Below are 27953 nucleotides of genomic sequence, written 5' to 3'. Positions count from 1 at the left end.
TCAGTGTGGATTTGTGAACACACTCTGCAAACGATACGTAATATGGTACACGTTTTCAATGCGCTATTCATATTATAAACAGAGTTTATATCAATGTTACTCCACAGAGTGGTGGATCGCCGCTCCTCTTATCCGCATTGATACGAGCGGTTTGTAGGGAACTCCATTCTGTATGGAGTTACCCCCGTTTACCCAACATGGCCTCGCTGCCGCCGCCTCAATTCTAACGTTTAATAATTGACGATCAGGGATATGTTGAGAGTGTGCCTCAGCTGGCACGGACCGGCTGAAGAAAGTGGGAAATTAGGCCGGGTCACGTAGCACGCGACCAGCATCCTTCTGCCCGGATGCGACAGGGAGCGCCGTTAGCATTCGCAGACGGTCTGGTTATTATTTTTCTCAAGCCGTTGTATATATATGGGTGTTTTTTTTTTACTCTGTTGGAAACAGCTCACTGAAGTAACGATAACAATAGGAATGTAATAATATACAAGAATTAATTGTCACGATTTTTTTTTTTGCAAGGGGTAGTAGTAGGTTGTGGGGGGGGGGTTGTGATTCTTATTCAGGATTTATTTCTCCATTTTTGGAAATGTTTTTGCCGTCTCGCTCGCTTGTAATGTTTCTTCATCATTTAAATGTGCACCGTACTACAATCGGAGTATCTGACCTCTCTCCCGCCATTCACCATCACGTGTATGTTAGGAGGACAGACACGCCGTTCACCATGGAATGTATTTTCCTCCGCAAGTCAGTTCCGACGACGACAACTGCGTTAATAATGCAATCGGTGTGGCAATCCTAACGCTGAGCAACGCGCGCACACCCTGTAAACGTTTTGAACGTTTGGAAACGTTCCCGGAAGTTGCGTGCAGCATCCCATTCTTGCTGCGGACCCTGAAACCAGAAGGGGACAAGATGTACCATCCTACGCAAATATTACGCAATCGGTTGCCGGTGGAGATGGGCACAAAAACACACCCAGTGTCTCTTGCCATGAATGCGGGCCCATGCCGTTTCTCCTCGCACTCGTTTGTCAACCATGCATCACCCTTCCCACCCCCCCCGCTTAGGCTTGGATTGCAGACATCCTCGTACGAAATCGTACACTGCTTCATATCGGCGATTTAACCGTACGCTGGGAACGCGCGATTTAACCGTACACTGGGTTTCGACTCAAAACACTCTTGCAAAGTCGGAATTTGAACCTGGCCTGGATCCTCTATTAGGTCAGCTTCACCCAAAATCGCCGCTTGGTAGTGGTGTCATGAACATTAAGATTCAGGGAAATTAGGGTGGCTGGGTTCGTCTTAATCCCCCCTCTCTCCCTACCCCCGCCCCCCCCCAGATGCTACGCTGACCTTTCTAGAGGCTTGCTAGCACGAGCACAGCATAGCCCTACGGCCCACGGGGCTATACGGGGGATCTTTGTTGCTTCGTTAGATAGACGCCACTTAACGCAGCGTCGTTTGCCCACCACGCCCTCTCGGCGTTCGCTCCCGCCCGCCCGCAAACACGGCCGGAGATTGGGTTTCCAGGGCTGCGGGTAAAAGGTTATTATCGGGGTGTGTACCGTGACTACCGAAGTAAAGGGCACCTCGCCCCACCGCTTTTGTTCTTGTAACTTTTTAACGGCAACAGCCCCCCGCGGTCTTGCCAAAGGGACACCGGGCATCCATTACTGCGGACACATTTGTGCAGGGGGCGCCCGGCGCTGAGGACTCCCCTTTTGTTCTTTTTGTCGCCTGGAACGAGGAACGCCGGTGATTTTGAAAGCGTCACCCGTTCGCTGTGACATCACAGTGTGTCGTGGGTAATGGGAGATCATCGGAACCTTTCTGTTGCCCGCGCCGAACGCCATGCCAAATTGCAATTCGCGACCGCTTTTTGTGTAACGGGTAAAAACCGAAGTGGTCCTGAAAATGGTAAAAAAAAAAAGGTGCCGGCTTGGTCAGCACGACAATAGGCCTGTCAGTGAACCAGCACTGCTCCGACAGCACACCCCACCTTGCTTGAAGTGATTGTGACACTCGCCTAAGCTTGCCAGAAGCCCCTTTTGCAAAACGTGGATACTCGCCGGCGCGTTTCTGATGACGATATTGAACAGGACGAGGAGGAGGAGGAGGAGAAGCTGATTGAAATGCCACATTTTCCCGGACAACCACTATTGACTCCCTAAAAATCTGTATTTGTTTTAATAACATCCGAAGAGTGATGGGTTGAGTTGAGCCCCTGCCTGATTGAAACTCGCACTGTTCAAATCACTCGTAGCTGCGTGGTATAATTTAGTAACCGCCTTCACAATAGACCTGTGAACAATGGTGTTGTCAAGTATGAAGATGGGAAAAAAATAATAAAGCCATAAGGGATTGTTATTGGTTATCGCATGTGATAGTGTGTTATGCACCTTGGCAGATGATCCATTGAAAACTCTGCGTGACTCAGAATAATCATCAACGCCGTTTTAGGGAACTATGCGCTATATTGTAAGGGGAAGGTCCTTGTCTGTCAGATAAGCAGTTCACCAGCGTTGATTCGAACAAGCCTGACTGCTGATGAGGCGCTGTGTGTCGAAATCGGTGCAGGGTTTACTCGTATTGAACCGATGCTGCTGACATCGTGCACTCCTAGAAGGCCGTGCGTTTGATGGGTTGTGTAATACATATTTTACGTGGAGAGACGGATAAATGAAGGAGATGTATTGTCTGCTTGTTTATTTTGAAACTTTTTATCATCGTACTGTGTGTGGCAACATTCGGTTTGGTATGTAGTGGCGTGCATAGCAATGGTTTCAAATTAAATTAAGTTTCCTTAAAAAATTGACTTTTCCAAAACATTTATTTCTCAAGACGGAAATGGGTGAGTTGTAGAAAGAGCCCGATGAGACGAATTTTCAGGACTTTTCTGAATTTCTGTCTGACACCTCCAAGCAACATCTCAATTCCCCTAAAAGAAGTGTGTTTAAGAAAGAAATAAGATTTTTTAACGTCCACCCCACAACAGAAGGCAATGCTTAAGTAACACGGCCGTGATTATGTGTTTTCGGTACGTCTGGAACATCCCACCGTTGACCGTTGTTGCTCCTTCGTCGTAAGCGCTAAGCATTGAGTGTGGCGATCCCACCAACTAGGCCATCCAAGCCATTCCACGGTCGATTTCGTGGGACTGTGCAATCCAGGACGCACATGTGGCGCGCTAACAGTTCAATTCGAAAGGGCATCCAGCGGAGCGTAACCCCCAGTTCTGCTGGGAGGATCACGCTCACCAATTTCTAAACTCATTGGGGAAATGGGGAGGGGGGGGCGGGTAGCTCCCGCATACATTCTCTCGGCCCCAGAACTTTGGGACTCGCTCCACGGTCACGTGTTTGCAGCCAGGAGGGGTGTTTCGCCACTGTTGTGCAGCTGAAACAAAAGCAGGAACTGCACAGCTCGTGACCGCGGCCTCGCCAGGCTCTTACCGCCAAACTGCAAATGAGGCCCCGGATTCAAAAGTGTTTCTTGAAGCGTTACTTGGCTGGGGAAAATGCACACTCCAACGTCGACGTGCTTGATCCTGCTTGGGGACCGACGCGTAGGCAGATGCGTCAACAGGTTACTGGACACATGCCCATCGGCAGACAACGGACATTGACACCGCGGAGCGAAAGACACGTTACCGGATTACCAAACGAGGCACTCGCCACTTTGAATGCGGGATTGGGTGCTTCACTGCTGCGCTTTGGAAGCAAGCGAGTGTCGGGACGAGCGCGACCGCCGTCCGACGAGGTCGGATTTGTGCAGGGAATGGAAATGGCACTGGGGGTGTGGGGCCGGTTAATCGGTCAGGGGCGGACACGTGACGGTGGGACGCGAGCCGTTGTTACTGCGCACTTCCAAACGCGAGTGCACGTCGCCCCCGCGAGCGGCGTTCCGAAGGTTCCTGTCGTGTGGCACGCACGCACTCTACCAACACATGTGGCTTCATGGTATCGGTTAACATTCCGCGATGGAGAAGCATCAAAGCTGTCTCTCCCCCACCTTCCTTTCACCAGAGCCCTCTCGCAACCCTCGGCGATTGGCAATAATTGACATATTTTTTTCTGCCGATATTTGTGCAGAGTTAGCTCGGTGTTTGGGCAGCGTTCGCTGGATGTTGTTTTAAAAGAGCAGCGTGGACGTGGCTATCCCGGGCCCCCCCCCCCGGCCTTTGATGTCGGAGGCGGCTTGCTGGAATGCGTGGGCCGGGCCTGCGTGGGCCCGTGATGATTATACAAGGGCCCCAGAAGAAAAAAAAGGAAACTGTCTCAGATCAGTAACAGCTGTGCAAGCATATTTGCCTACTTCCCTCATGCTCCCCGAAACTACGCTGGTTCTTTAAAAAAAAAGTGCCACGAGCAACTCCGGCAACATGTCAATAAATAAGCGTCCGTGTGATGCCGAGAGAAGGGCCCACGAGCAGGAGCAAAAGTCAGTTTGACACCATAAACAAAAAGCCGCAAGGCCAACTGAGGGGCGTGGAGGGGGGTGGGATCGCGAGGTTCCAAAGTCGGTCGCCAGAAACGGCCGCCCCATTGAGAGCCCCTCAACGCGCAAGTCGCGGGATAACGCTGCGCGTTGTTGGCCCTGGAATCTCGCGGTCCCTTGTGACCCGAGTAAGAAAGTAGATTTAACAAACGTGTGGCGACTAATGCACGTCGTGTCTCGGGTTATCACGAGTGAGCCTCGTGTCTCTTTGCGCACAATGCGAATGGCGTGTTCAGCGGGAGCACTTAGCGGCGATTGTGTGGCTCCATGCTGGCTCATGGAACGTAATCCATGTCGGTGGATTACAAACCCCGAGAATTGTACTGTGCTGTGTTCTTTTAATTGAAAAGTTTGTCAAATCACGGCTGGCTGTATTTAATTACTTTTCTGGGCGTCTGTGTTGTGATTATACTTACTTGCGGGGAGCAGTAGTGTAGTGGATAGCGCTACGCTGCGCGACGACCCGAGTTCTATCCCCGCTCAGGACCACCAACGCCAGTTATTGTTATCCGAACCGGTCCTGGGCCTCCCCTCGGTCGACACCGCATTAAAATGAGTACCGAGTGCGGTGTGTAAACATCGGCACTGGCATGGTGCTGGCCACCCACCCTCTGGTGTGCCGTGCCGGCCTTCTTAGGTGCTGCTCGCTTAGCAGGACTCGTCCCAACAGCATGGTAAGTCCATACGGGGGGGGGGGGCATCTTTGTCATTGGGTTAACCTCGATCTGTGTTGCCCCCGTGCCCTGGGAGCTCATTGAAAAGGCAGTCAGTCCACTGTCTGTATCGGTGAAAACAATCCTGATCGCGTGTTTGGCATCCGACCTGCAGCCTTGTCGGTGGGGAATTTAATCAGAATTCTCATTCCTCCACAGTGGATTTGAATAGCGGATGCCAGGGTGAACACCTCCTTTGCCCCCTACGGAAGAGAGAAGCGTCGAGTCTTTGATGTCAAAACGGCCGACAGGAACTAACTTTAATGGATTACGGTGCAAATCCCAGCACTTCTTGCGGCTCAGTGCTCTCCAGATGTCAGTACAGTTTTATATTTTAACATTTCAAAACCTACCCATGCTAGAATGATTCAGAGGGTCTCGTTTTCCTTGGGAGTCTAGGACCTGTGATTCCTGTTGAAACCCCAGCCAGCCTTTGCTCGGCGGGGGCAGGGGGGGCAGGAGTCCCTCCTTCTCTTGTGTTGCTCTCGCAGTTTGTGACTCCCTGCCACCAGCCGTCCGTGCTGTTGACCTCCCATCCCTGTTTACGTCCAGACTCGTGACCTTCCTCTTCTCTACTGCCTACAACTGTTCTGCTTCTTCTCTGAAACACTATTCACCGTGTACACTTCCATCTCCACGAAGTTGCACGCGGCACGGTGTATGGAGAGCGTCTCAAGATGCGGTTGCACTGGATTTGGATGCCGTTTAATCCAAATTGCATCGGTTTCGCTTGACCCATTCTATCCACTGGACGTTAACCGCTGACCTCACTCGAGCCTCACAAAAACGCCCTTAATGTACCCATCGCGGTGGGACGATGACGATGATAGGGCCAAGTTGACCACCCCCCCCCCGCTTGTATTGAGTTGACCCCATGTGTCGATGAGTCGCACACATTGGGTGCACTCTGCTCGAGACAATGTGCCATCCTGACATGCTCCAGCATACGAAGCCTACATCGTAGAGCATCCACGAATTAATGTCCCACCCCGGTGGTCAACCGCCATTAGGTTTACCCAGACCAAGCTGCGCTCAGCTTGGGAGATTAGGGCAGTGGCAGCCTGGGACAACGTCTCAACAGACTGTTGGGGCAAGTGCTGTTTGCGAGCAACTATGAAGGCTGGCACGGCACACGAGGGGGTGGGTGGCCATCACCACGCCCGGCCGCCTTTGTCTCTCCAGTGCCGATGTTTAAACATCGCACCAGGTACTCAATTGAGGCTGAGTCCACCAAGTGGAGGCCCGTGACCGGTTAAGATATATCCGTCACTGGTGTTGGCCGTGAGCGGGAATCGAAGTCGAGTCGCCGGGTTCATAGCGCGACGTGCTAACCACTGCACTACCGCTCCCCATTACGTACACACACACACCTGCACGAATGAAATGTGCGGAGCCGTGAGCTTAGAGTCGTATTGAAGCATTCCTGCTGGCTCCAGCTTGCCAAGGGGATAGCAGAACAATAGCAGCGATTGTGTAAATAATCTGAAGCATAAGCGCGATTAACATGAGAGGCGTTCTTTCCAACCATTCCCTTCATCCCTCAGCCGATTCTGCTCGATTAAGATACGACCCACAAGGGGGAGCGGCGGGGGTGGGGGGGGCTCTGTGGGGGGCCATACTTCGCTAGGGGGTCCGTTAAGCGCTGTAGGCTCCACGGGGCTTCCCCGGCGGAGAGCAGGGGCGGTTTTCACGAATCCACCGCGGTGCTTGTGGTGTTTTTTGCGGTTGACCCACAACCCCCCCCCCCCAACTATTTTTATTTACGGCCGCCCACCGGTCTGGAGTGGACGAGATAAACGCGGTAACCAAAACAAGTCGGTATCTCGCGAGTCGACCACCAGAGCACCGGGTGGTGCTCGTTAACCCTTGGCGACCTGGAGCACGCTGGTGGAAATTGTGGAGCCCGGTCCCCTCGATTAGATCATCACCGCTGTGTATTTTTCCATCGGTGTGATACAAGTAATTTCTCAGCCAAGGGAGGGATGTTGGGTTGAGTTTGACCAGACTGCATGTCTTCCATGCCATGGTCGATATCATTACGGTATTATATGACTCAGACTTTCAGCTGGTAAGGCCCATCAGGCTAAGCAGCTCTGTTACTAGGACATCCACAGCCCAAGACTATTGGCATTGGCAGCAGTTTCAGGACATTGCAGTGAGGGATTTTGGCACACAAAACAAGAGAAATAATTATTTGCAGGAAACCCACGCCAGAGCTTACCGTCAACAGGATGAACAATAAATAGTGCTCAAAAACGAATCACAAACAGGGGCACGTATGTTGATAAACCTTATATACAGCCTCACCCATAATGGAGCTAAGTTATTCTCTGATGGCTTTGATGGAATCTGCGCCGGTGCGGGGCGGATTGTTGCGTCGCAGAATACGAGAGATGGCGATGGCTTGGGGTGGCCTTCATGCGGCAGTGGATTGACCGTGGCTGATGGTAGCGATGGCTTGGGGGGAGGCCTTCATCCAGCAGTGGCTGGTTGTGATGATAATGATGATGGGGACTGACTGACTTTCCGAGGGCTGTTGACCCAACGGTTTGGACAATGTTTGTCAGCTGGCGAATCTTGTGATTGCGTCGGGATATTATTGAGTGCAACAATTTGACTTACCATTTAAAAAAAATAATTTGGGAATAAGATCAAGTCTTTTTGTTGTTTGCATTTATATAATTAATGGGGGGAAATGGATTTTCATATTGCGTGGAATTTATGAAAATTACCTTATTCTGCTTACTTACAAATGGCATGTGATTTACATATTTATGGAAAACGCCTGCTATATGTGAAACAAATAGAAATACTTGTGGTGTGGGCACCAGGGTTGGGCATAATAAAACATTCTTTTCGTGGGTGACACCGACCTCAAGTTATGATGACAAAGATCCCCCGCATAGCCTTAACAGACTAGGGACAAGTGCTGTTAGCGAGCACCTATGAAGGCCGGCACGTTACACGAGGGGGTGGGTGGCCAGCACCAAGCCTGGCCGCCTTTGTCTCCCCAGCTATACACCGCCGCATTAGCTACTCATTTGCAGCTGAGTCAACCTAGGGGAGGCCCAGGACGGGTTCGGATCATCGTCACTGGCGTTCGCCTTGAGGGGAATCAAACTCGGGTCGCCGGGTTCGCAGCTAACCGCTACACTCCCACGTCATCATAAGTTACAATGCTGCATGTACACACACAAGTTGATATAGAGTTTCCTTATGGCTACAGTTCTTGAAACCGCATTAAGGCAAGACGTTCCTTTTGCAAGGCCAATCTGCCCCGCTCCTCCGCCAGCTTTAGCAGTCGCCGTCAAGTCGACGCGCCACCTTCAAGGATCACTCTTACAGCGATGGAAAACTCCAAGGCTATCAGGACAATGTCCGGCCCTTGTGTTCCTGTGGCAGAAGGCTGTGAACTCGTGAGCTCATGTCCCGACTGGGAGTCAGCTCGGGCCCATCGTCCCTCTGGGGTTGAGGGAATATGCACCGCTTCAAATGCTGGTAGTCGAGAGTGGTCGTTCTATTGATAGTCTCATAGGAAGGTGAAATTCCCACCCCTTGCTCCACCAGTGGAAACAAGCGTACGATGCTGCCGCGTTTCAGATCGGACAAACTTACGGCTGGTTCCCCAAAATGCATGCCGCGTTCGCGGCGATCTCGGGCCAAAGCGGTTTTCACCGTCTCGGAGGCCTCATCGAAATCCCATGGAAGTTGAAGTGGTCGCATTCAGCAAAAGCGTGCTTGGGTCATTACATCATCGCTAGCAGCCGTGGGCAGGTTCACCCAAGGCTGCCATTTCCTCCCACCGCCATCGAAGACAAAGATCCCCCGTATAGCCTTAACAGACTGTCTAGACAAGTGCTGTTCATAATAAGCCTACGTGTTAAACTGGCAAGTGCTGTTTGCGAGCACCTATGAAGGCCGGAACGGTACATGACGGGGTGGGTGCTCAGCATAACGCCCAACCACCTTTGTCTCCCAGTGGCGATATTTACACGCAGCACTCTGTCCTCATTTGAGGCTGAGTTGACCTAGGGGAGGCCCAGGACCTGTTGAGATAATCGTCATTGGTGTTGATGGCCGTGAGCAGGAATCGAACTCGGGTCGCCGGGTTTGTAGCGCAGCGCGCTGACTGCTACACGACCGCTCGCCACCACCACCACCATCGCTCAATGGCGCTCTCAAAAAACGCACAAAGGAAGCTGAATGTCCGGAGCGCTGGGACGATAAACATGGAGCTCACGAGGAGGCTGCACTAGGACCGAGCCGATTGGCTAAGCCATTGGCCGAGCCGATTGGCCGAGCATGGTGTAAAAATCCAGCCAGCGCTGTGCACGCGAGGAGTTAGCGGGTCACGCAGATATCGTCTTGCTTTATTTTAAGATGGAAAAATGTAACAATACAGTAAGTAGGTTGGCAACCTAAAAGCAGACTAAAAATACTTGCATATTTTGGGAGAGAAATTGTTGTGAATAGGATGTCAGACGGCACGCCTATTTTTCTCACAAGTTGGCCATCGTGGGCCACTTCAATTGACGACAGATGGCACGCGGTTGAGTAGTTACGGTAGATTTTCTAGCTCTGGAAATGCATCCACGAACTCGCGTTCTTTTTTGTTTTGCTTAATAAAGACAGCGCTCGCATCAAAATCTCAACTTTTATTTTTTCTTCTTCAATATTCCTCGAGGAATTTAGCCCCCGGCTTGGAAAAGCTTTGCGAAGGAATGCGTTCCACGCAAAACCTTTCGGCTACCGAGAATGCTCTTTCTAGGAACTGAAACGTTGCAAGTCTGCACCCCTTGAAAGCGCCTCCATGCCCTGCATCCCCATCCCCCCCCGTAACCGTAGTTGTCACGCAGAAGACCGCGTCCGAAATAACTCGCACGCAAGTCGCTGCACGTTTACAGCAGCGAGGCAGACCGCTCGTGGAGGAGCTCTTCCTCTCTCTCTCCCCACGGGGAGGTTCCCGACGCGCCGCGCTTAGCCTGGCGTCTCCTCCGCCACTGCAGCCATGAGAAATCCCCGTGCGTGCCTTTTAGTCTGGCCACGTGGAGTGTTGGGCATTCCATGGAATCTGAATAATCGCAAGAATGTAATACGGTAGCTTTTTGCTCAGGGGGGGCTCTGGGGGGGGGGGCTTGGGGGAGGCGGGGGGGGGGTCACCCACTCCTCGTGAGCATTTTGATCACGAAGGCATTTCTTTCAAGTGATCTTTTTGCTTGCAAAATCCGATTGGCATGGTTGGCGACGTAAGGTGCGAAAGAAGTTCAACATACATACATTACAATCATGAACTTGAGTGTCTGCCGAGTGACCCAAACGCATCGCCTAAGTCAGCCGTGTCCCAAACTCCATTTAGCGTCAACCACCACGATTCGCATTGCTGTGCAACAAAGAAACTCAACACGGTGCACCAATAACAGGGACTTACATTTATATACTTGTATATAACAGATGTAGTTTTGGGCAAAGGTCCTCTTCTCGGAACATAGGCCAAATACAAATGATGTAATTACACACCGCACACACCCTTGATGATGAATAAACACGTGATGACGTGGAGAATGCCGATTCAAATTTAGGATAGAGGCTCTTGATTTAAATCTGCCACAGGCGTACACACACATGCACGCACGCACACACACGATCTATCTGGATTTGACTCGGCGAGTTTCAATCGGGACGTGTTCACCAATCATCGGGCACGAGCAGCGTGCCTGTAAACGATTTAATTTGAAAGGATATGTGGACAGCTTGCGAGATGCCTCCGGCCACTTTGTGCATCGAAACACTTGGTGGGAAAATAATCCGATTGTCTGAATAGTAAATTGTACTCTTTGGGTAAAGTCACGTAGATAGAAAAAAAATAAAAAAAACTGTAAATTGTGACAACAAGTCATCACAGCTCAGTACGTGGCATTTTATTGCCGTGGCTAAAAGACAATGGCGAAAGACTGCAGTGTATGATCCATGGTGTTTATGGATTCTAACAATGGTTTGATATGAAATGATAACAATGACTAATGGTGTCACACAGCTCCCATGCGTCATCGCACCGTAGCCCAACGCCGATAAGAGCGTGGAGGCATTACTCTGTTCTCTTCCCGCGCATGGCTGCGTGTTGCGGCATTACGTTGGAAATGCATTCAGGAGTTGAATGCCAATGTCGAGGTCGTGCTACTTGCCCCTGTGTGAGAGAGGGCTTCAGGGGAGAGTTTGTGTAAGTTTTGCTGCTCCCTCCGCCTCGGTTGAATGAGCCGCAGACTGCGGTGCTTCACGATGTGGTCCTCAAGTCATTTTGGGTTGCGTGGAAACTTGCGTTGACGGTGAGGCTGGCTGCCGTCCGCGAAGCGGCGGTCGGGGTACCGCTGTCACCTTGCTCCATGCTCAGAGCGAGGGAGGGGGGAGCATTGCGTATTGGAGAGGCCGGCGGGTGTAAGATGGGATGGGAGGTGGGGTTGGCGCCCTGAGCTTCGAGCAGAGAGGGAGAGAGAAACAGCCGCTCCCTGTGTTTGCAGCCCCATGCTCTCCGGTTCGACATTCCGCGTCGTCGTTTTCGGCCAACCAGCCCATCCGCCATTTACCGCCAGCCCCGCAAGTAGAGGCCCCCCAGCGTCGCCACACGCCCCCACCCCCCACAGAGCCCCCCCCAGCCCAACCCACATCCCTACCCCTTCCTTCCTTCCTGCCGGACAGACCCAAGTGCTTTTTTGGCTCCAATCCCAACACAGCTGTTCCCAGGGCGGGCAAACATTATTCTTTTATTTCGGCTGCAGCCTTTTTAGGCTAATGCTTCAGGACAGCCCAGTGTTTTATACATATATAGATAACAATAATAAAAGGTCCCCATTTAGCCTCGTAGGCCGTAGGGCCAATCGCTGTTCGCAAGCACCTATTAAGGCCGGCACTGCGCACGATAAAATAATAAGGCCAGCGCCACGCCAGGCTGCCTTTGTCTCCATAGAGCCCGTGATTGCACATTGACGGGTTACTCTTTTACGGATGAGCTGACCTAGAAAAGGCTCCGAGCAGGCTCGCTGTTAAACTTAAGAGACTAGGTTGCGTCTCGTTTGCAAGGGGGAACTGGAGCATTGGTCTGCCAATGAAAGGGGACGATGGCTGCTGCGTGTACAATCCCAATTGAGTAATTTGCGGCGTCATTTCTCGAATTTGGCAAATTTCGTGCACCCGACACCGACACACAGTGGCCCGCTCTTGGGCAATTAGTTGAGCGGGATTTTTAAACATCCACCGTGAGCGAAGTATTTGTCATCGTTCATACGCGCAGCGCAGCAATTAACCGGGCTGGTCAACTGGATTCGAACCCGCGAACCTTTGAGATGAGCGGCAACAAAACGTGCACGACCACTCGGCCGCATCACCGCCGCTAGGCCGTGTCGACAGTTGCACGCGACCGGGAATCCGAACCGAATGCTTCTGAGATTGTCGTGGGGCGGACAAACTCGCTGCGTGGCCACGAGCGGAGCTTGCGCGCGAGTCGTGTGCTCATTTGTTTGCTCGAGGGATATCTCTGTGCTCGTAGGGGCTGGTTGGTTGGTGGTAGGGGTGATTTACGCCCCGCATTGGAGCTGATGTTGTCGTTGCCCAGTGCCTTTTGTGAAAATGACTGATGGTAATGGGTGCTGGATAACCAGCAAAAGTGTAAGTCTGTAATGGCCAACAGAAGCACACTGAACTCGTTTCAAAGCAATTTAGACGTCAGGTGAACTGTAAATGTGTGCGGTCGCGTGCCGCATACACGGAAATGCCGCGAATGTCTCTTAAGTTTCTTCCTGAACTAATTCGCATGAAAGTGAAAAACATTTCTTTTTTTTTACTTCATCGTTGCAGAATTCAGGCATCCCCTGGGCTTGTGTGCATGCTTCCTAGCAAGCCATTAGCCGGATTGTAATAAAAAAAAATGTAATGTCTCGGATGTTATCACCTTTTGTAGCCCATGCGCTGTTATCAACGGTGTCAGGGCTGTTAGTCTGTTGTGGTTGTGCAGTCGTAAGTGTGTATTTGAACCGCGCACGCACACACACTCGTACGCACGCACACTGCAGCAGAGCCTCGGATGAAATGGGAACTACCTGGGAGGGTCTCCACAGAGCTACGCCAATATGTCTCCTTCACCACAACTACTCTTGAGGTCGTGGGTCCGGCATAGATCATGATAGAGCGCGAGTCTTCTAAACGGCTGGGTTTGTGAGATAGCCAGGAAATGGTCGTGCAAAAAAGTATGGCATCCCTGTCACCTTCTTCATGTGCGGGCACATTTCTCTAGGTTAATCAGTTTGCTTCTACGGTAGAAAAATTCAACCACCGCAGTTGCGATTCGAGGAAGTGTCGGTATATATTATAGTGCAAGTGTAGGAACCTGCTGCCAGAGGACTCCCCCCCCCCCCCCCGAGACCTTTTGGCTACTTGAGAAACCCCATTTGAGATGAAGCGTTCTCCGCCTTCGCAAAAGGCAGACCTGGCGTGGTGTTTTTGCTGATAAACAAAGGGTTTCGCATTATCATAAATTAATATCAGTTGTTATAAATGACACGAGAGAGGCGTTCTTTTCAACCGTTCCCTTCATCACTCAGCCGGTCCGGCTTGATTTAAGATACGGCCCACAACGAGGGGTTGGGTGGGGGTTGGGGGATTCTGCCAGGGACCACAAGCAGTTTCGCTAGGCTCCACGCTGTAGGCTCCACAGGGCTTCCCCGGGGGAGCGCAGGGAGGTTTTCGCGAAGGCAGCACCGAGCTTGTGGTGTTTGCGGTCGAAGCCACAACCCCCCCACTATTTTTTTATTTACGGACGCCCTCCGGTCTGGAATGAACGAGATATCAACGGGGTAACAAAAACAAGTCGGTATCTCCCGAGTCGACCACCAGAGCGTTGGGTGGCGTTCACTGTCTCTGGCGACCTGGAGCAGCTGGTGGAAATTCCACATTTCCAATGTGTTGCTCACCCTCCCCGTTCCATTAGATCATCATCACCACCACCACTGTGGATTTTCTGCAGCGTGATACAAGTGATTTCTCAGCCAAGGATTCAAACTTAGACATTGGAGCCCTAATAATTCCGAAATACGCAACTACCCCCCCACAATTTTTGAAATAGATATTCATGGCCTCAAAGTGCACCTGGCCTGGCGCTGTGGTGACGTCACCGCCACTTGGTGGTGAATGGCAGCTGTTGTTGTATTGTGGGAGCATGGGAGATGGCGGAGGCCTTAATTTGGAGGTGTATAGATCATGGCTGATGATGAGAACCTGTGTAGATATTGGTCTCGGGCCCCAGGATTGGCATCCGTCGCTATTGACACGGTGCCATGGCTTTTTGCATCCAAGGCACACCACCCAGTCACGTTGGCAGCCCCAAACGCTGAACCCATTTGTTGTGAGCGATTGAGAGGGTGTAGGGGATGGGGCGGAGGGTGCGGCATGAGAGGGTAGCGGGTGGTTGTGCATTGACGGTTTTGCACGCGAACCCCAAAGGCACCCCTAAAAAATGTATCATCACCCAACTCCCACAAACCTCGGGAACCGCTCCAATCTCGATAAACTCACCACGTGGAGGTACGGTGGAGGAAGGTTATCAAGAGAGGGTGTGGTTGTGCCGGTCGTCGTGGTGGGGGAGGGGGAGCGTGGACAGGTCGTGAGTGCTCCGGGGAAGGTAGTCGTGAGAATGGCCCTGCCGGGACAAGAGGAGAAGAGGGGGGAGGATAAAAGACAAATGGCAGCCACGTCTGATCAGTATTCATGCCACAGTTGCCTCGCCTTGCCATCCTCTCAAATGAGGCCAATCGAAATCACCACAGCGCCTCTCGTCGTGCCATTAAATAGTCCTCCCTAATGTCACCATACGCACTGTCCCCCCCCGAAAACTGTCGCGTTCATATGCTAATGCTTTATCAGCAGCAGCAGCAGCCGCAGCCATTTTCAATCCACAGCTTGATAAAAGCCCTCTCTGTGTGCGGGCGTCATTGCCTGCTGTCCTGCACGCAGCTGCAGTCCATGGCTTTTCGGCATACGCCCTCATTACAGAGCGTGATACGGCCCAATTTAAACCGCTGTAGACAATCGAGGCACATTGGCTTTGTAATAGCAATCTGGCAAATGAGATTTACCCCCAGTATTTACAAAAAAAAAATTGCATGGAGCCTTTTTCTGATTTCTTTTGTGGCTATTCTTCATAACAACATTTCTGGCGGTGTTTCACTGTTATATATTAAACGAGGGTTATATATTTATATATGTTACCTGTTTAAAAATTAAGGCAGTAAGAAGCGTCATTTGCTTCCAGAGGGAATATGTTGGCTTGCTTTGTTTCTGACCCCATGCTCTGCTGCCGTGCAAATGTGGTTATTATTGTTCATTCTTTGGACGCTGGCATTTACGTGATCCGTTTTAAATAATTTGCTCTCTCTCTTTCTTGATTAATTGCAGAGTGATGATCATCGTCGTCATCATCATTATTTGTAAACTATTTTCTTGACCTGGGATGTAGTGAAAATAGATGGGGTTTATTTTTTTAAACAGCACTTAAAATGTCAAGGATTCACATTCTGAAGGCGCTTCACGTGTCATTAGCGACATTTCTGAAAATAATTACCGACTGCTCTCTATCTTATTATTTGTCGTGGTTTTAGCCTCGACTATTTTTAGTGTTTGCAGGATAAATCTGTACTTCTTATTTCCACCGCCCCTGCGGCAGCATGGAGAGAACACCATCTCTACGGAAGGCTCCGTAGCCGTGGAAACCTTTGTTCCTTTTTTTTGCCTAGTCCCGTTTTCGGGGGCCCCTGCAGAAAAACGCTCTTGTCTCGCAAAGGTCTCCGCCTCGCCCACGTGCCAAACACCGAGGCAATATCGGCGCGAAGGAGCGCGCACGCCGCGTGGGCGTCCGTACGTGGGAAGATTCAATTTGGCCTCGGATGCTTACGGGCATCCGTTAATATGGATCCGCGAAAAACAACAAACAAAAAAATGTACACACGCTCGCCCGTCCGCTCCGGCGAGGGCTCGTGCACGCGCATTCCAGCTCCGGATGCCTCCCGTCTAAAAATACATTTCATCAGCTGCGCTCAATTCTTTTGAGAATGGGAGGCCTTTATTTCACAAGCGCTTATTTTTTTCGTCTCTTTCTTTTTTTCACCCTCCTCGGTAAATTTAGCCCTCCGCGGCACACGAATAGATCGAATTGAAATGCTTTGTGTCCTTTGGAACGCGGTGTACCGGTGCTATTTTTGCCCGTGTGGGTGGACTCCGGCGATAGTGCAGTGTGTGCATCATTCTCATCCCGAGCGCACACACCTCGCCACCCACGCGGTAAAGCAAAGAACTGGCTCCAGGTGGGAATAGAAATCTGTGGAAATGCCAGAAATGTGTTGGTGGTGGTGGTTTTGGCATGACATGCATGTCATTGTGTGTCAGCTGTAGGTTGTAAATAAAATAAAAATGATTCCCCTTTCGTAGATCCGTTGTGCCATTTACATGCTCTGAAGAAGCACCGTTGGCCAAAACGTCGTATTGACGAAATGTGTTGAGGTTTTCATCGTAGTATTGCCATGTTCAGGTATTAAACGCGCAGGCATTTGAATTTGTAAATGTAAAACGATGACAAAAGCTGCGGATGATGAAAAATATTCCACCGCAGTATTTTACGGGAATATTTTTTTATTCTGCAGCTCCTTAAGCACACACGAGAGCACTCGTTCACTGATGTAAATATAGACTTACAGTTATTTTGACATTTAAAATAAATTAAATTAACTGGACCACATTTTCTTTGGAGCTCTTGAAATACGTTTTCAAATTTTTAAATTAGCCACAGTATAATCTTTCACCATCTCCGGCTTCACAGCATTGGCGAATCCAAATTAACGTTTTAATTTAAACCGACAGACCTTTACCTGGGTAAGTGGCTTGCCCATTTCCCAAAACCTGACATTAATAGCCACATGACACACCTGGCCTTTGAGCCGCCATTATCATTGCCAAGCTGTCACCGTGAAGCGTCGCCACCACCATATTGTTTCACCACCGGGATTCCACCTCTGACCTGCTCTGTGACTCACACATGATCTCCGAGCGGCCAATCAAAGAGGGGAGTTTACAACTTCACGTCGTAAAGTAAAATAAAAGCAGCCTTTGCTGAAATTCGTTGCAAAGTTGGCACTTGGTAAACAAAATAAAAACATCGATCGAAAATAATCTGAGACGTGACAATTGGGGGAAAACTAAAATGTGTTATTTTTGTCAGTCATGTAAAGCGCGTACAGCTGCACGGTTGTTCATCGCGTGCTTGGAGGAGTTCATCTCCTATGCGGTACCATGCTGAAAGGCGGCGGTGTGTTTATGTGAACCGCATGGCATTAAAACAAAACATGCCTACAGCGAGTTGCGATGTGCAAATACCGCAGTGCCATGTGGAAGCGCGTAATCACGCAATGCAGTTGCGCAAGTTGAACAGTCGTCCATTGAGATTACCTTCATTTAGTCAAATTAATGCACGGTTGTTTTTTTGCCTAGCCAAACATTTCCAAATATAATTTTAGCAAATTTTGCATCTGAAGTAAACATTTGCATTTTTGGTTTTAACTAATTCGAATTATTATACCCACAGCCAGCCCTGTGTTACATATCTGTGCGAAGAGCTGTTTGCAATCAATCAATCCCTGCATGCACGATGCCGGACACACGGGGCATTGCGGTTACAATGCCTGTGAACGGGCGAAGTAATTTGCCCAAAACTTTAAATCTGCCTTGCTTGGGACTCGAACCTTGCGTTGCAAGTCCAGGGTGCGAACCACTACCAACCTGGAAGCACTAACCACTTCTCCCTCCGCCTGCATAAACATAATGACTGAGGTTTAGTGCCGTGCAATGTGCGCTCGGTACACATTAATCCTTGCAGGTGTTTTATTCCTGGAGTGTGGTGGCCCCCAGGGTGAAGGGAATATTTGTTAAGTGGTCACCTTGACTGTGCCGATCTCATTCACTGCTTGTGGATGGCATTTTAGTGGCTGGGATGGTGGATGCTCAGACTCGGGATTCATTATTTCAGCCGGTAAGGCCCCATTGAGCTAAGCAGCTCTGTTACTAGGACGACCGCAGCCCAATACCGTCGGCAGCAACGGCAAGTTACAGGGCATTGGATACATATTTTAAACACCTGCTGAAGCACAAATATAAATCTACGACAGTCTTTACCGCTGGCCTTGCTTCGTCCGTGGTGTGGTTCTATGACCATTTTGGATTGTAGGTTGGATACTCCTGTGCTGTTGTTGAACATGTTACTGTGTGAAAATTGGGCTTATTAATACAATCACTAAATGGATTATGCATTGACCTCACGACGACAGTTAATCCCATAATGCAATGAGCCAACAACATCTTATATATTTTTTAAATTTAAATACACATTAATTTTTTAAGTCCTACTTTTTGATCACTGAAGGGTGTATCTGTTACTCAATAGCTACTAATAGTGTAACTATGCTAATGTCAATTAAAAAAACTGTTAATCAGAATTGTTATATTTTTTATCAGACCCCGTGGTGTCGAGAGCAATCTGCAACTATTATTATCCATATGTGCTATGAAGAAGGGCTCCTGTCTGAAATATCACGTTTCCTTTTAAGGCCACACGGTTTCATTGACAAATTTCTTTTTTTGTACATCATTGCGTGTGGTTCATCTGCATTACGATAGACTAATAAAACAACATGCTCATCAAATGAGTGTGGGCGGGGAGGGTTCTCACTTCCAATTGGGTGTCTAAGAGTCATTGTGGAAATTCCACATTTCCATGACAGGGAATGGCCATTCAGTAGGATGACGACTGTTGACTTCTTACAAGTACTTTGACGTTCACTTAAAGTACGTAGCACTTCCCTGGCCATATACAATTCAGTATGCAGACTGTGTGTGTGTGGGGTGGTTTAAAGAAAATCAATTGTGCACTGTAGGGAGAAAAAAAATATCACGTTTTCAAATATAAACTGAGGAATGCATAAACAATCGGACCATGCCTTCACGATTATGGTGGGAATAGTCAACGAACTGCCCCTCTGTCTTCATGAGACTGTTACCAAACGAGTTATACTGTGACTGTATTGTCACCATTCCTATGACGGGGCCCAGTACCTCACAACCACTTTCGACGTCTCAAGAACCAAGTTGGCGCAGCCTCAACCGGAGTTCCTCGCGCGGTTGTTGCGGAGGAACGCCGATGGTTGCAGTGGCGACGGGGCTGTGGATGGTGAAACTTGGCCGAGATTTGAACTCGGGATTAGAGCTGAGACTGTGAGCTCTACTGCTGTTCACCAGCTGAGCCATTTCCCTAGCCACAATAACAATAATTAAACTGTAATCGTAAAGGCATGTGATCAGTATCCTCGGGGGTGATTGGCTATTTTTCTTCTCCGCCGTGAGGTCGTGTGATTTGCTGTCAAGTGAGATGGGCCTCACAAGCAGCCCTTGTTATATTTTTTTTAGCGGTGATGAAAGGGGACGGTAGAAATCCGTGGCAGCACTTTGTAAACCCTTTTTGCGACCTGTGCTAACGGGGTTTTCTCGACTGGCTCTTATTACATCAATGACCAGATCCAACATTCATATAGCCTTGGAATTAAGGTACAATTAGTACAACAACAACGAAAGTGGTGAGAAATAATGTGTATATTTTTTTGGAGAAAGCGCTTAATGAAAATATAATTTGTTTGAATTGTTGAAGGAAAGCTGCAGTGAGTTGTAGGACTGTGCGCTCTGCTTGACACGCTTGCAGAGTTTATTCTCAGATATTAAAAAAAAAATGTGTTTGCGAGTAACCCAAGAATTACACTTAAAAAAAGCCTCGAAATACTTTGGAATAACCGTAAGTAAATTCATTTCCATAATCAATCCACTTGCTTTACTGCAATATACCCAGCAGGTTAGGAGTCTCGCCTGTGCGTTGTTCTTCGTGCCATCATCCCATGCAGCTTGCAGAGCATTCGCCATTAACGGCCGGAATCACACGATAACTCGACGCTAAACATCCCCAAATGTTGTCTATTTACGTCCACACTGCTCTGGAAGCGATGTAAAAAAAAAGTTAATGCAGAGATGAGGCTGGCCCTTGGTCACCCGTGCTTTGAAACTCTGACCTTTGCACTCCTGACATGTTGACCTTTGCACTCTGCCCTTCCGGTTTGTTGGTCCAGGTTTAATTGCCTTAATTGGTCAGGTTTCGCATGCAGTGCAGTTGTGTTGATATTTTTCTCCAGACAGCAGCAGGCTAACACAAAATAAATATATTAATTAATATTCGCACAAAAATGATTAGTGGCTAATCACCACCGTGATGAAAATGGGTGCGTTAATTACGGGAGGACCCTTTAATTACAAATTAATTAATTTAATTCTCAAAGCTGTCTTAATTATTTGCTTATTTATTTTACGCATAGAAGCTCCGTAAATGTTTTGTTTGTGTTAATTTAGACACTTGGAAAATTGGTTTGCATCATATTCTCCAGCATCCAGTATCTTATTTTTTTTCCACACTGTGCCGTCAGAGACAATCGATAGAAAATCATAATTTAATTGCAGTCCTCGGACAGCGTCGCTAGCCACAGAAAAGCCGCAGAACCAAACACGAGTGCCCGCATTCTTTGTCTGTGCCACGTCCATTTAGCTCCGTCCGTGATATTTATTCAAGAACTGTGAATTAGACACTACCAGCTGCATCCCATTTGTTCAAATTGCTTATGTAACTTAAGTCACTGTCTTCCCCTGGCTTCTTGTATCTCTAATTTTCCCAGTCGCATGCAAATAAGTTCCGTTTGTTTTCATGGGGACTCGTTTGTCAGAAGATTTTGGGGAAGTGCGTGGAACGATCAAAACGCTGCATTGCGTGATGGATTTGCATCCGCTCGTGTGTGGTGTCTGATTAAAATTGCACTTTGTGAATATGCTTTGGTCATGGGGGTGGGGAAGTTATGATACTTCACCAAACTGGTCAGGGTTTGTGGTGGGCAGGGAGTGGGGGAGGGGCTGTGAGGACCAGTTTGGATTATCACTCGCCGCTTGTGATGTTAACTACCTCGCCTGGTCTACAGGAGCTCGTGGGTTCGATCCCGACCCTGACGATGTTTGTATATTTTGAGTTTGCGTGTCTCCTCATGGTCGCATGGATTTTTCTCCGGGTCTTCCGGTTTTTCCCTCCACATTTATAAACATGCGTTGTAGAGTATTTGGCTGCTATAAATGTCCACGCGATAAGCCACTTTGTTGAGCTATCATTTGTGACCAGTGGGCTTTACCTGGTAAAACAAAAACATACTTATACTGAGCTTGATGTTAGCTGTGGCTGCAAATAAAATTCATAGCACGGAGTACGAACCAATGCACCACCATTCCCCCAACATTTATAATACTCATATATTTATATATATAAGCTGTGTGAAAATGGGTTATGCGGCTTTGTGTGGGCGACGGCTGTAGGCGTGCGTTTGGGGATGGTTGTTAATGGAGAAAGGAAATCGTTTTGCCCGCTTCCACAAGGAAGTGTTTTTAGTCCCCTTTACATTTTGACATACTGCGATGCAAGTTGGTACCCATCCATCCAGAACGAGCGTCCATCTCCGTTGGAAGGTTTTGCTAGTTCACATCCTGATGGGGACCCGGCTAGGCTTATGGTGGGTTTGCTTAAAAAAAAGTTACCTTTTCATGGAAAACTTCAACAGTGGGGAGGTGTCATGGCATGAGCAGATGGCGAGCTGCAGAGAGGAGCTGCCATCATCGTTGTCTTGTTGTTTTGAGTTGGAGCCTCTTGGCCTTGACATTGGAAAATGCGTGTGGGCACATTGCGCTCCGATGATGAATGCGAATTGGCCACGGATCGCAGCACGAGCCACGATTGGTATCTGCACCTGGGTTTACCTAACCTCCCCAAGGATGACCCAGCCATGAATAGGTACCTGGCACAGTGTCGTCATTGTTGCACACGGAGGAGGCTATCAACTGATGCTCGACTCGCCAGCCCCACCTTGTACAAATTAATAGTCTTGCGCAATTGCGGCTTTATCTAGTAGGTATGTACATAGGTCTCGTGGGTTCAACTGAGGCGCACACTTGAACCTGGAGGCAACACGTTTATTCCGGACCCAACGGGGTAACTACATAACCACTCACGGGATAACGATATAGGGTGGTGACCACCACGGTTAACTACATAACCACTTCCCGGAATACTATATAATCGACCAGGTCAGCTAACACACTGCCTGGCTCCCGGTGTCTTGTGCGAAGCCCGAAGGTTGAAGACTGAAGACTTGGCCGGCAGATTCCATTCCCAAGGACAGCACCCTCCTGCCTCCCCGCACCGGCTTTTCTCGGACCCGGCTAGGCCGGGCTCCATCCCTGGCCACGCCCCATTCCCGATCCTTCTTGATCCTTCTCGAGGATTCTGGTCCCACATCACGTGTCCCTCTCACTGCCTTTTGGGGGCCCCCTTTCCACCTCGTCCGGTCACGTGCCCTCTCGGGTTCACCCAGAGTACCATGCCCTCGCACGCCCTCTCTCTCACCGTCACCAGCGCGATGCCGCCTAGAGAGGCCTTCCATGGCATACTCTGGTGCTAGAGAGAGGCTCCACATACAGTACCACTCTTCACTCGGTACTGTCGCTACACTATAGTGAGACCTTTTATGTCACTACATAGGTATTTTGAACTCTCTTTGCACTGTAAGCAAATCAAACTAAACATAAAAAAACTGTTCTAAAGAAATTAGTTTTCCATGTAGGTGCTAAGCAACAACAGCATTTACCAAGATAACAGTCACCGGAAGTAGCAATTTTTTTGCTCGTAAAAAAGAGGTGGCTTCTTTGTGAGTGTGTATCTGTGAAAATGAAGGTTATTCATTTTAACGTTACATTGTGAAAACGTGTTTTAATAGTAAAAATAATATTATACACATACGTTACGTAAAACATATTTTGCAAGTTCCTTACGTAAGATTTTAGGTAGCTGTATGTTTTCCTTTGTGCTCAATTTGTTAAGGTCAGGATTAAAATAAATAAAACGCATGATTGCTTATCGGTAAACACATCCTTTGGACGTGACTGTCCGTTGTCCAGCCAGCCAGACAGCCAGCCAGCCGGCAAAACTTTTCAAAAAATAAAACCAATAAATCCTTCCGTACGCCTTGGCAAAAAATACTCTCGCAATCGATCGTCTATCGCCGCTGCCCGCGAAGACAATGTTTGCAGCAGCGAAATCGGCTGATCGACATGGCTCAGCGGGAATGGGGCATAGGGGGAGCGGGTCTCTCCCCTCCGAGCGGCAGCGGTGAGGAGGAGGGTTGTGGCGGGGGGGGGGTCTCCCGAGCGAGTGGGGGGGGTGATGACACAGCGAGGAGAGAGAGTCGTGACTATGGCTCTCCTTTGATGTCTCTCTCGATTGTTCCCCGTGAGTGGATTGTGGCGTCGTGACTGCCCGTGGCCTCAATCCTCTCCCTCCCATTTGCCTTATTTAGTCAATGGCGATCGGCTTTTATTTCATTATTTGCATTTGCCGTGTTGTTCTCTCGCCCAATTGTGTTTTGTCGTGATTCGGGCCGCTTGAGTGGGCGTTGTGCCTGGGCAAAAAAAAACAACCTTCCCCCGCCTGCCAAATCTGTGAGTCGTGAGTTTTATATAAAAGCTGGAGTCGTGAGCAATAATTACATATTCTCTGGGTTTTTTTTATTTCTGCCCGGAGACAGATGAGCACGTGGGCTTTGCAAGAGCTGGCCACACAGACGTATTACTATTTAATGTTGCAATGCCTTAAAGCAGCACGCTCCAACCTTAAGCAATCGGGAATTGACCATCGCATTTATATTATATTACATGCGGCCTTCACAGCCACCAACAGTGATAGGCCAGTGGATGGACCGGTCCCTGCCACAGGAATGTGTAATTTTAAATGCTGCTTCAGAGCCCTTATTGAAGGTAAATACTACCCCCAATTGTTATTTAAACCGATACACATTTTTACATTGACCTTTATCGATGTGATTAGCCGGCATGATTATTATTATTGTGTGGATGTACACGTGTTACCCATGTAGGTCCACTACAAGCAGCCTTCCCCCCTTCCTGTGTATCTCTCTTCCCGTGGTCGAGTGGATTTTTCTCCGGGTCGTCCGGTTTTGCCCCCTACATTTTAGAATCTACATCACGCGTTCAGAGAGTAATTTAGCCGCTATAAATTTCCACGCGATAAGCCACTTCATTGGGCTATCATTTGCAATCGCCAGGTCGATTCTGAAAAAGAGCTGTATGGCTCAGTGGGCCTTACACGGTACAATACATTTTTTTTTTAAGAATGGTCAAATAAACCCCCAAGATCGACATGTTGCGGAGAGGTTTCCATCCAGCAGTGACCTCGCAAAATACTGAAAATGATTTAACTTATTTTTAAACTGTCGTGTACATGTATACACATGTAAAATAATGCACAGGGCCTCCACATCCATCCGAGTTTGCTCACTCAAATATCATCACTCTTGGACATCATTGGCATTGATTAGCTGGGTTTAGCTTACCGATGAACATAGGAAGGACCCAGTAAAACGTTCGGGTTCTTCCTTCTTCCCGCCTGTCGCCCAGGATCTTCACAACGCTGACGAGCTCCCCGCGAGTTTTGGCATCCGCCAAAAGAGCGAGTGTCCCCGGCAGTCGCGTAGTCGAGTTCCAGTTCCGCCGATGAGCCATAAAGAGGGCAAAACACTTGAACGTCTTGTGTTCTGGACTACTGCCACCCCCCTCCCCCCATATCTTTCTGTATTTGTAAGAAAACACAATGAGCATTATTGGCGAAGATATCTGGCAGCCGAACGGAAATGAAAGATCCCCGTGACATCGGTCCGCGACCGTGGCCCATTGTCTGCGAGCGTCTCGGGCGCCCACTCCCACGCATCAAGCCTGGACTGTGCTTGTACATAACTCAATATAATCATTGGCATTGTTGTGCAGAACGTAAATAACAAAATACGCAGACAATGCGTCTCCTTCATATTTCCGTCTCCCGACTTGAGACAATTATTTCTTGCGCAGGCCCATCGGTTGCGTGGCCTTCTGGGAGCGCATTTCAGAAGCATTGTTTCAAGATAAACTAACTGGACCGATTTCGACATTCAGTGACTCATCAGCGGAGCTGGGCTGGAATCCGTGCTGGTGAACTGACAATCCTGTAGGCAAGAGCACCTCCCTTGTGATAATGGGGTCTCAGTTCAACGCAAAATGACACAATACGTGACTCAAACTAAATAATTGTCTTGCGTTGTGGAGAACATGCTCAGAGTCCTTTGTCGTAGGAGCCGTGTGACTGGAGTTGACAAGGACTGTGGTATGCTTTGTGTGACTGCACCGGTGCCTTCACTGCGGTGGCGAGATGTTAACCACCTCGCTTGGTATACAGGAGGTCGTGGGTTCAATCCCGACCCTGACGCCTGGATATTCGGAGGTTGCATGTTCTCCCTGTGGTGGTCGTGTGGGTTTTACTCCGGGTCCTCCAGTTTTTACCTTCACATTTAGAAACGTGCGTCTGGAGTATAAGTTCCATGTGTGCTGTTTACTGCGCAATGTTTACCATTGGTTATGCCGGTTTAACTGCTTTGTTGTTCACAAATTGCGTGCTATTTGTGAATGAACTCTCATTCTGTTGCGTGCAGCTGCTGTATTTGGGCCAATTGAGTCATCGCCTGTGGAACGGTGCACACACAAAGACCCCGCTAAGGCTTACAGACCATTGGGAGCAAAGTCTGTTCGCGTGCACCTATTAAGTCATGTTCAGTACCAGATGGGGCGGCTGGGGTCAGCCCCGCACCCGGCCACCTTTGTCTCCAAAGTGGTGATGTTTCCACCCGCTGCTTCGACCTAGGACCGACTTAAGATATTCGTCGCTTGTCTTGGCTGTGAGCGGGGAATGGAACTCAGGTCGCCGGGTTCGTTGCGCATTTAGCCAACCGCTGCATTACCACTCCCCGTTCACATGCAATGACCGCCTTGTTTCGAATTAGCCTTGCAGACCGTTAGGAGACATATTCGGGTCGTGAGCATCCACTGATGCATTAATGGCACGCGAGGTGGTGGTGGTAAGGGCAAGAGCCACACCCAGCCAGCCAGGCTTTGTCTCTTCTGGTGATGTCTCTCACACACACACACTCGCACGTGCATACTGACAGCGTGCCCAGCAATTTGCGAGATTTACGCTCACATGAACAGTGGCTGAAAATTGGACGCCCTTTTGTTTGGCCTTATTGAAAAGGGAAGCCCCATCTGTATCGTCTCTCCCCCCCCATACACCCCCACCCACGAGCCGAGTTGGTATATTCCTTCTCGCCCTCTTGTCAGATTAGGGTCTCTATGGGGTCTAGCAGCTGCACATATTTTACATTTAGAGGGACTGGGCGGGTGAACGAAACGGGTCATTGCTTTTGCAGCTCATTTCCCTCCCCCTCCCGCCTTTCTCTTTATTTTTTTAAATATTTTTTTTCACTTCTGCATACAGTACCATACTTTATTAACGATTTCGACGCAATTGTCTTGCCTGAGTCAGTTACGCCACGGAATTCGGCAATTGCGCGTGGACTAAGGCGCACGGGCTTATTGTGCCGTATGCAAAGACAAAGGTCCAGCTCGTATAGCCTTCAACGGACTCTTGGGGCAAGTGCTGTTAGCGAGCAACTATGAAGGCCGGGATGGCACACGAGGGGGGTGGGTGGCCAGCACCACGCCCGGCCGACTTCGTCTGCCTAGCTAACGTTGTGTACACACTGCACCAGGTAGTTATTTGAGGCCGAGTCGACCTAGGGGAGTCAGACAGCAGCACAGCTTTTATGCTGCTCGACCCGAGCTCCCTTCTGCTTTCACCAACTCGTGCTCGCCAGACCTGGACCCCACAGAGCGCGGGGGAGGTCCTCATCCAGCAGTGGATTGACACAGCGCAGTCCCTGAACATTAATACTCATGAGGTGTGCACGTGAATGACGGCGGCGTAATCCTCGTCACACCCACCCACAGTCCTGGCTGCCTTTGTTTTCCCCAGTGCTCATGACGTTCACCTGGCTGCTGAGTCAAGGTGCTCACTCGAGGCCGAGTTAAACCTAGAGGAGGCCCAAGCCGCCAGCTCCGGGCAACGAAATCGCCACCGAAATTAATGATCGTGGCCACGACTCGAACCTCGGCTTGCTGGCATCGCGACACCGCAGCCCACTTTCCGCCGAGCTGACCTTGGTTGCACAGATTGCTGCGAGAGGATTTGGATCCATGTCATAATATATTAACAGGTTTACGTTTTGCTGCTTAGGCGTCTGTGGAGTGTTGTCAGTCGATACATTGATGAAAATCACTTCCGATTGCAAACGATGGTGGGAGTCGCTGCGTGTGAGCAACATCGCGATGACCACCTTGCTGCACATTTAATTTTAGGCCGAGGAGACCTAAGGGAGTTACAGGCCAGGATTAGACTTCCTATATCTTGATGGTGTTGCGCGTGATAGCCAGGAATCGAACCTGACTTTTGCGATTATCGCCCAGCGAACCAGTGTACCACACGAATTCTGCTCGACACGCACACACCCACACACCACTATGAGGAATGTTGTGTCCTCTGCGTCCGTATTGATTATCGGAGCAACTGTTTTTTAGTGAGCGCCTATTAAGGCTGGGACGGCACACGAGGGGGTGTTGTGACCTGTGCCATGCCCTGTCA

At 49.3% G+C, this 27953-nt stretch overlaps 1 protein-coding gene and 1 long non-coding RNA gene across 2 annotated transcripts in view; one reads left to right on the top strand and one right to left on the bottom strand.

Moving 5' to 3' along the window:
* Window positions 1–14901, bottom strand: part of LOC144733317 (uncharacterized) — a 28100-nt gene extending 13199 nt beyond the window's left edge. The window contains exon 1 of the long non-coding RNA XR_013588342.1: window positions 14780–14901. This is a non-coding gene — a long non-coding RNA (uncharacterized LOC144733317). The remainder of the gene's footprint in view (window positions 1–14779) is intronic.
* Window positions 1–27953, top strand: part of LOC144733315 (midnolin-like) — a 117345-nt gene that overhangs the window by 18539 nt on the left and 70853 nt on the right. The window lies entirely within an intron of this gene.

Source organism: Lampetra planeri, chromosome 46 (genome assembly GCF_965212315.1).
Source record: "Lampetra planeri chromosome 46, kcLamPlan1.2.h2, whole genome shotgun sequence".
Taxonomy (NCBI): domain Eukaryota; kingdom Metazoa; phylum Chordata; class Hyperoartia; order Petromyzontiformes; family Petromyzontidae; genus Lampetra; species Lampetra planeri.
The sequence above is the reverse complement of the archived record's forward strand: the minus strand, read 5'-3'. Positions and strand labels throughout refer to the sequence as shown.